This window comes from Papio anubis, chromosome 6, assembly GCF_008728515.1.
Source record: "Papio anubis isolate 15944 chromosome 6, Panubis1.0, whole genome shotgun sequence".
Classification (NCBI taxonomy): domain Eukaryota; kingdom Metazoa; phylum Chordata; class Mammalia; order Primates; family Cercopithecidae; genus Papio; species Papio anubis.
Genome location: NC_044981.1, coordinates 75,795,887 through 75,803,651, shown reverse-complemented (window position 1 = coordinate 75,803,651; position 7,765 = coordinate 75,795,887). Strand labels below are relative to the sequence as shown.

At 41.0% G+C, this 7,765-nt stretch overlaps 1 pseudogene; it reads left to right on the top strand.

The window, feature by feature from the left end:
- Window positions 1-1,635: 1,635 nt before the first annotated feature.
- LOC110743115 lies at window positions 1,636-3,829 on the top strand (annotated as a pseudogene).
- Window positions 3,830-7,765: the final 3,936 nt, after the last annotated feature.

Here is a 7,765-nt window from a genome sequence, read left to right as displayed (position 1 = left end):
AACCTCTCAGTAAATTCCATCAATTTAACTTTCCAAGATAATATGTAAACACTATTTTTCTCTCTTTTAGCACACAGTGCTTCATACATGGTAACTCTCTGATAGATGATTCCTAGATGAATACTTTTTTCTTGAAGAAATGTTTTCCAAATAATTTATCTTAGTGTTCTAGTCAGAACCTGAACAAAAAAAATTTATATACACACACATATATTTATTATATATACACACATATATATGTTATGTATATTTTTTTTGTATATGTCCATTTTTATAGCAATTCTAGTTCGGGGTCATATGAGATCCAAAACAGCTTGGTCTTCCAGATAAACAGGACCATCGGTGATTAGGTGTGTGCTCATTTTGTTTAGAACTAAAACATCAAAATGAAAGACTAGGCATTTCCAAAAAATCCCAAGTGTTTCCAAAAGAGAGGAAATGGAAAAGTGAAGATTCTGCTGTGATCCTAAAAATAGAAGATCTTTAAGAGGCACTTAAAAAATTCACTACAATCCAAGCTATTTTGCCATGTTACTCACATAACCAGAAATTATAGGCATCATGAATTGGAATATAGTGGGTGCCCAATGAGGTAATTATGCCCACTTTCCTATTCATGGTGGCCTTAGGAACTACAATCCTTTCATTAATGGCCTTGGGAACATCCCGAGTCAATATTTTTATTTCCTGTTTTCACCTGCCACTGGTGAGTACCTTTCTCCATTTTCTGAATATATGACTAAATTTAACATGGGATTTATGACAAGACATGCAGGAAGCTGCCCAGGCCAAATGAACTGAAAAACTCAGAACAATTTTAAATATGCTTTTTGTTTTGAAGGAAGTCTTGAAGTTCTGCAGATCTTCATCATACCTTAATTTTATTTTGATGCTACAATTAGATTTGAAAGAATTTACATATTCCTACAAAAAACTAAAGCACTTCAGTTCTATGAGATTAAGGTAAAACTTTTTATGAATAAATTTTGATAAATGAACTATAAAACATCTGTGATATCAACCACTTTTTACTTTAGCTTACTGAAGCAACATAAAGCAACACGTGTCAGCTAAACTTCAAATGAAATCTTTTTGAGTTCACACTCCTAAAATGTATTTTTACACAAATAATCTTTAAAATATTTGCAGTTCATTTTAGCATCTGTTCATAACCTAAACCCAATTAAACTCAGGGAGGAGTATTAAGCCATCACATTATATTTTCTCAGTAAATCATTTTTAATCAATTCAACAACATGTAGCTTTTTTATCTGAAATGAAACTTTGCTAGCATACAGGTATGAAGTGTATTGATTTTCATAATCATTTTTGCATTTTCTTTTTTTCATTTTTTCAAACAAATAGATTTCATAAGGTACATGTAAAAATACAAGCCAGCAATCCTTTCCTTTGTTTAATCTGTCAGAATATTAACCAGAAAATGTCCCCGCTGTGGACTGAACAACCAAATGGTAGAATTGGGTCTACCGTATGAGTAAATAGATCTTCCTTTTGGTGCTTTTTAAAATATGCATTATGTAAATGTGCTTAATTTCTCTGCCAGAGTAATCCAGAAAAGAATTAGAAATGAACAGCTGGGTCAAGGGGAGAAAAAAGAGTTAGGAGGGACGATACATGGGGGTTCCTCCTGGGATAGATAAAGACAATGGCAACAGAGAAGAAAATGTCAGTGTAAGTTGCCAATTGTATAGCAGATGATTTGCAGCCGTGTGGCAAACAGACCTTCAATTTCCAGGCACACCTACAGCCAAGGGTTTCTAATAGTCCTGAGTTGTGACGGCCTTTCTTCAATTGCTGCTTTCATCAAACTTAATTTCCATCTACTTCTATCATAAGGTGTCTGTGTGTATTTGTACTTTTCTCAAACTTTACTCATATTTATTTATTTTTGAGATGGAGTCTCACTCTGTCACCTAGGCTGGAATGCAGGCATGGGGCTCACTGCAACTTCTCAAGCCTCCTGGTCAAGTGATTCTCCCGCCCCAGTCTCCTGAGTGGGATTACAGGCCTACCACCAAGCCCGTCTACTTTGTGGCGTTTTAGTAGAGATATAGGGTTTCCATGTTGGCTAGATGGATCTCGAACTGACCTCAGGTGATCCAACTCCGGCCCCAAAGTGCTTTTGGGACAGGTGCAGCCTCATTTTGAGATGAGTCTCTTCTGTCAGCCCAGGCTGGAGTGCAGTGGCTGGATCTCAGCGCTCACTGCAAGCTCCGGCCCTGGGCTACACCTCCCTGCCTCAGCCTGAGTAGCTGGGACTGCCAGGCACCAAACACCCGCCCAGCTTAGTTTGTATTTTAGTAGAGATGGGTTTCACCAGGCAGATAGTCTCTGACTTCCCGGACTCCTCATGGAGATTCACCTGTCTTGGCCTCCCAAAGTGCTGGGGTGAGCCTCATTTTAAAGAACAGGAACTGTTCACCCAGAGCATTTCAGCAACATAGGCTCCCTGTCAAAGGACCCCCTCTCTCCCTCTCTGGCCATCAGAGTCTGCAGCTATCCACCATGGCTTGCATCACTGCTTTTGTCACCAGTTCTTGGGAACAAAGGATGTATCTTGTCTTGTTCTTGCTGCCTGGCATGCCAGTACCTCCTCTAGGAATTTGGAAGACATATCGACTTACCTGATACCCAAGGAGCAGGCCAGAATTAAGATCTTCAGACAGCAAAGTGGCAAGAGGGTGGTGGGCCAAACCACTGTGGACAGGATGTGTGGTGGCCTGAGAGGCACGAGGCGATTGGTATATGAAACATCAGTTCTTGATCCTAATGAAAGCATCCATTTCTGAGGCTTTAGTGTCCCTGAGTGCCAAAAACTGCCACCTAAGGCTAAGGGTAAGAAAGAACCTCTGCTGGAGGGCTTATCTCAGCTGCTGGTAGCTGAACATATCCCAACAGAGGAAACAGGTATCCTGGCTTTCAAAAAAGTGGTCAAAGAGGGCAGCTCTACCCTCCCATGTGGTCACCATGCTGGACAACTTTCCCACCAATATACATCCCATGTCTCAGCTCAGTGCAGCCTATACAGCCCTCAACAGTGAAAGTAATACTACCTGAGCATATGCAGAGGATATCAAGTTCTGGGAGCTGATTTATGAAGACTGTGTGGATCTGATCACAAAGCTACCTGTGTTGCAACAAAGATCTACCAAAATCTCTACTAAGAGGGCAAAAATGTTGGGGCCATTGACTCCAAGTTGAACTGGTCCCACAATTTCACCAACATGTTAGGCTATACTGATGCTCAGTTCACTGAGCTCACGCACCTGTACCACACCATCCACAGTGACCATGAGGGCAGCGATGTAAGTGCCCATATCAGCAACTTGTTGGGCAGTGCCCCTTCAAGCCCTTATCTGTCCTTTGCAACAGCCATGTATGGATTGACAGGCCCTCTACATGTACTAGCAAATCAAGAAGTGTTTGTCTGGCTAACTCAACTACAGAAGGAAACTGGCAAAGATGTGGCATGTGAGAAGTTATGAGACTACACCTGGAACACACTCAACCTAAGACGAAGTTATTCCAGACTGTGGCCATGCAGTATTAAAGAAGACTGATCCATGAGATACCTGCAGTGACAGTTTGCTCTGAAACACCACATAATGACCCCATGTTAACTTGGTTGCTCAGCTACACAAGATTGTGCTCAATAGCCTCTTAGAGAATGGCAAAGCCAAGAATACTTGGCCCAATGTAGACACACCCTGGGGTACTGCTCCAGGACTATGGCATGATGGAAATGAATTACTACACTGTTCGGTTCAGAGTGTCTCGGGCACTGAGTGTACTGGCGCAGCTCATCTGAAGTCATGCACTCGGATTCTCTCTAGAAAGGCCCAAGTCTTTCTAGATGGTCTGATGAAGTTCATGGACTCTAAGTTGGGATAAAACTAGAGACTGGGGGGAAAGTGACTACCAGAAAGTGAGGACACTTAAAAAAAAAAAAAAAAAGTCTACTTTTGTTTTAAGGGGGCTTTAAAGACTTAGAATTAAATTGTATCTGAGGCACTGATAATAGATTTGAGGTTAAAATGTAAATTAAAAATTTTAAAAATGAAAAACCTAACTAACTCCCTTCACTTGCCTAGTATGAGTTGCCCATCAACTGCAGAATGACCACGACTAATGCATGTGTAATGGGTTAAGTCTGGCCCCTGCACCATCTCAGAGTGAGAATCTGGCTCCTCTTTCCCTTGGTCAAAGCTGTTTGCAGAGAATGTGGAGTCACTTCTGAGATTTTGCTTCTACTCTGCCAATAAGCCAGCAAGCCAGGACTCTTCCCTTTCTGTTTCCATAGGAATGTCGTTGGATAGTCAGCTGTACCGAGTCCCTCAGCCCTCTCTCCTGCACACGGACACCTCCTAGCAAGATCTATTGGTTAGCTGGACATGCTTTGGCAATTTTTTATGCTACCAGGTGAGCATAAAGTAATGATATTTGTTGTAACTGGCACCTAGTGTTTGATTTGATTTCTCTTTTCAAAACTATCCTATTAAAATTAAGGTCTCAGAGTGTTCTGTCTCACATTACTTTAATACCCCCATTCAGACTTTCTATACCTGTTGCACCTCAAGATAAGGATGTCTGGGACCTCCCCATCTTGGCCCTCACCAGAGACCTCTTTCAACAGATCTGTCTTATCTGTGGTCCCAGTCAATGGGTTTTTATCAGTGCTTAATGTGAACTAAATATTTTACTTCCACAGAACACAAGCCACTACCCTCTGACCTTCCCCTGCCCTTCTAAGGTGCTGTGGGGCATAAACAGGGACTGAGGAATGACAGCATGATAGCTTCAGGGTCTGGTCCCAGGAGTATTAGCTCCTCTTTTGGAGCAAGAAAATGATTCAAGATTGGACATGGTCTCCTCTGATTATTGGGTCCTGGAGTTGAGAGGATTAAAAACAGTAAGCCTTCCCCTTCATCCTTTGCCTCAAGAAAATGCTCCCTTACTTATCAACCTCCTTTTCCTGTCCTGCCTCAAGCGCTCACAATACAGTGTTTGTCTTAGAAGCCCCATTTGCACATGTTTTCAGAAACTCAGAATGTTCTACTGCCTTTTCTTGAAGAACTGATTAAGATACATTCTTTCTGTGCCCCTTTCTTCCTTCCAAATTCCTGCCTGTGTTTCTGTGGATCCACCATCCCCAGAACTACACTGTTGAGATGAACACAGTGTAAGCCCCTAATAACTGTAAGGTCATGATGCAGACTTCAGGTTGCTCTGTATAAAATGCAAAGTAAATGTTTTTATTAACAATGAAAAAAGAACAATACCAGACACTCTGAGCTGGCTTTGCAGGTGGTCATATATATCTGAAATAACTTCCCATTATAGTAGAAGACTGAGAAATTATCCAAATAATGCAATCATTTAGGGCGTTAAAAAGAGTTTCTATGTAATGCATTTATAAATGTTATGCATGTATGTAATAAATATGTACTCACAAAAGGGTTTCTCTGCTACTGAGAAAAGTATTTTTACCTACACAATAATAAATAGCTAGTGTTTCTTAAGCACTACTAGATGCCTGACATTGTTCTAAGTGTTCTACACATGTAGTTTCTTCATCTTAACAGCAGCCCTCTAATTTGATCCTATTATTATCTCCACAGAGCACAGAAAAATGAAGCATTATGTCCAAGGTCAGCCAGCATTCAATCCCAAGCAGTCTGGCTCTGTAGTATATAGTCTTACCACGACAAAATATAACATCTCATTTGACCTAGTTATATAGATACCATTATATCCATTTGTCAGATGAGAAAATTGAGGCTTAGTGGGATTATATAACTTTCAAACTTCCTCTGCTAACATGATAGATTCAGTTCTAATCTTTCTGATTCCGAAGTCCATGCTTATAGCCAATTTTAAACTTATAAAACCACTACAGCCTCCTAAATGCAGGACCACTGTGTAAGATATGAAAGTTACCATGACCCTCAAAAACAATACAAGCAAAAGGGAACAAATTATATTAGTGACCTGAACCACACCATCTCACTGAGGTGGCTCAGCCCTAGATAGCACCAGGATTTTTTCATCACTAATCACAGGGCAATGGTCCTAGGCCCAACCTCCCATCTGGCTCAGAGCTACTACTGTCAAAACAAAAGATGGCCTTTGTTTTCTGGTCTTTACAAATCCTTGTAGCAGTTTCTCTATCTGTCTCCAGGAGTGGTCACAAGGCTAGCCAGAAGGAAATTCAACCCACAGACCCAAACCTGGATTCAAAACAGAAACTGCTCGAAGGGTTGAGTCAGGAGTTGTGTCCCCACAGAGCTCTTTGATCCTGAGAGAGGAAATCATTGGCACAAAGGAAAAGAGAAGCAGATTATGGACGAGAGGGCTTTTGTTGCTGAAGGTCTTTTCCTTCTAGATGAGCATTCTGGATTTCAGAGTGGCTGTTTCCTGCTGAGCTTCAATGGGCCGGGCCTCTGCCCCTGCACAAAAGAGTAGGAGAATTTTGAACTCAAACATAAAAGCAGAGCAGCAGGCCACAGCGTCTACAGCTCAGGCCTGCTGGGAGCCGCAGCCAGTTCAGATACCATATGTGTCCTGCTTATCCATCTGGTTCTTTGGACAAGGCCAAACAAAACAGTGGAAATAAATGGCAGAGTAAAGTCTTTTGCCCTGGCCCTGAAGCACACACTGACCTCACCTTGCAGAGTTTTTCTGTAAATCATTTGGATTATAAGTAGTTTGATTTAAAGTATAAGAATCCAATCTATACAAAACTTTAAAGGGGGAGAAAAAAAGTTCCAACATTACATCTGATTAGCAGGCTAATCACCTTATATCTGTCCCTCCATTTACCAATATTACTTCATAAAGTAAAACCTGAAATCCAGTGAAACCATAAAAACATGTAGCTTAACCACATGTGAATCCAAACCAAATCAGCCACAGTTTATACAACCACTACAAAAGCTTCTGCATTATTAAACTATATTTTATGGAGAATTGGACTCACTTATTTAAGCAAAAGTCAGCACAGTAAATTTTTATGTAATAAGAAGACTTTATAATCTCTGATAGATTATTCTACATCTTAATTTTCTATGTAATTTCAACTTTGATTAACTGTAGACTCTTCATTGAAGCTAATATATCTCTGTGGCTAATACTTTCAATGAACTTAGTTTGTATATTTAGTTATGAGTTGCTTAACCACAAGGATACATTCTGAGAAATTTATCTTTAGGAGAATTCTTTGTTATGGGATCATGGAGTGTACTTACATAAACCTGTATAGCAGTGGTCCCCAACATTTTGGGCACCAGGGACTAGTTTCGTGGAAGATAAATTTTCCACAAACCTGGAGGGGGAGGAGCGGGGATAGTTTGGAGATGAAACTGTTCCACCTCCATGATTCTCATAAGGAGCAGCAACCTAGATCCCTCACACGCTCAGTTCACAATAGGGTTCACACTCCTATGAGAATCTAACGCTTCTGCTGATCTGACAGGAGGCAGAGCTCAGGTAGCAATGCTTGCTCGCTGGCCCACTGACCTCCTGTTTCCTGCTTTGTGGCCTGGTTCCTAACAGGCCACAGACCACTACCAGTCTTGACAGAATGGGGGCGTGAAGGTTGGGGACCCCTACCCTACTACACACCTTGGCTACATGGTATAGCCATGTTGTTTCTAGGCTACACACCTGTTCAGCATGTTACTGTAGGGAATACCGCAGGCAACTATAACAATGGCAAGTATTTGTGTATCTAAACATAGAAAAAGTA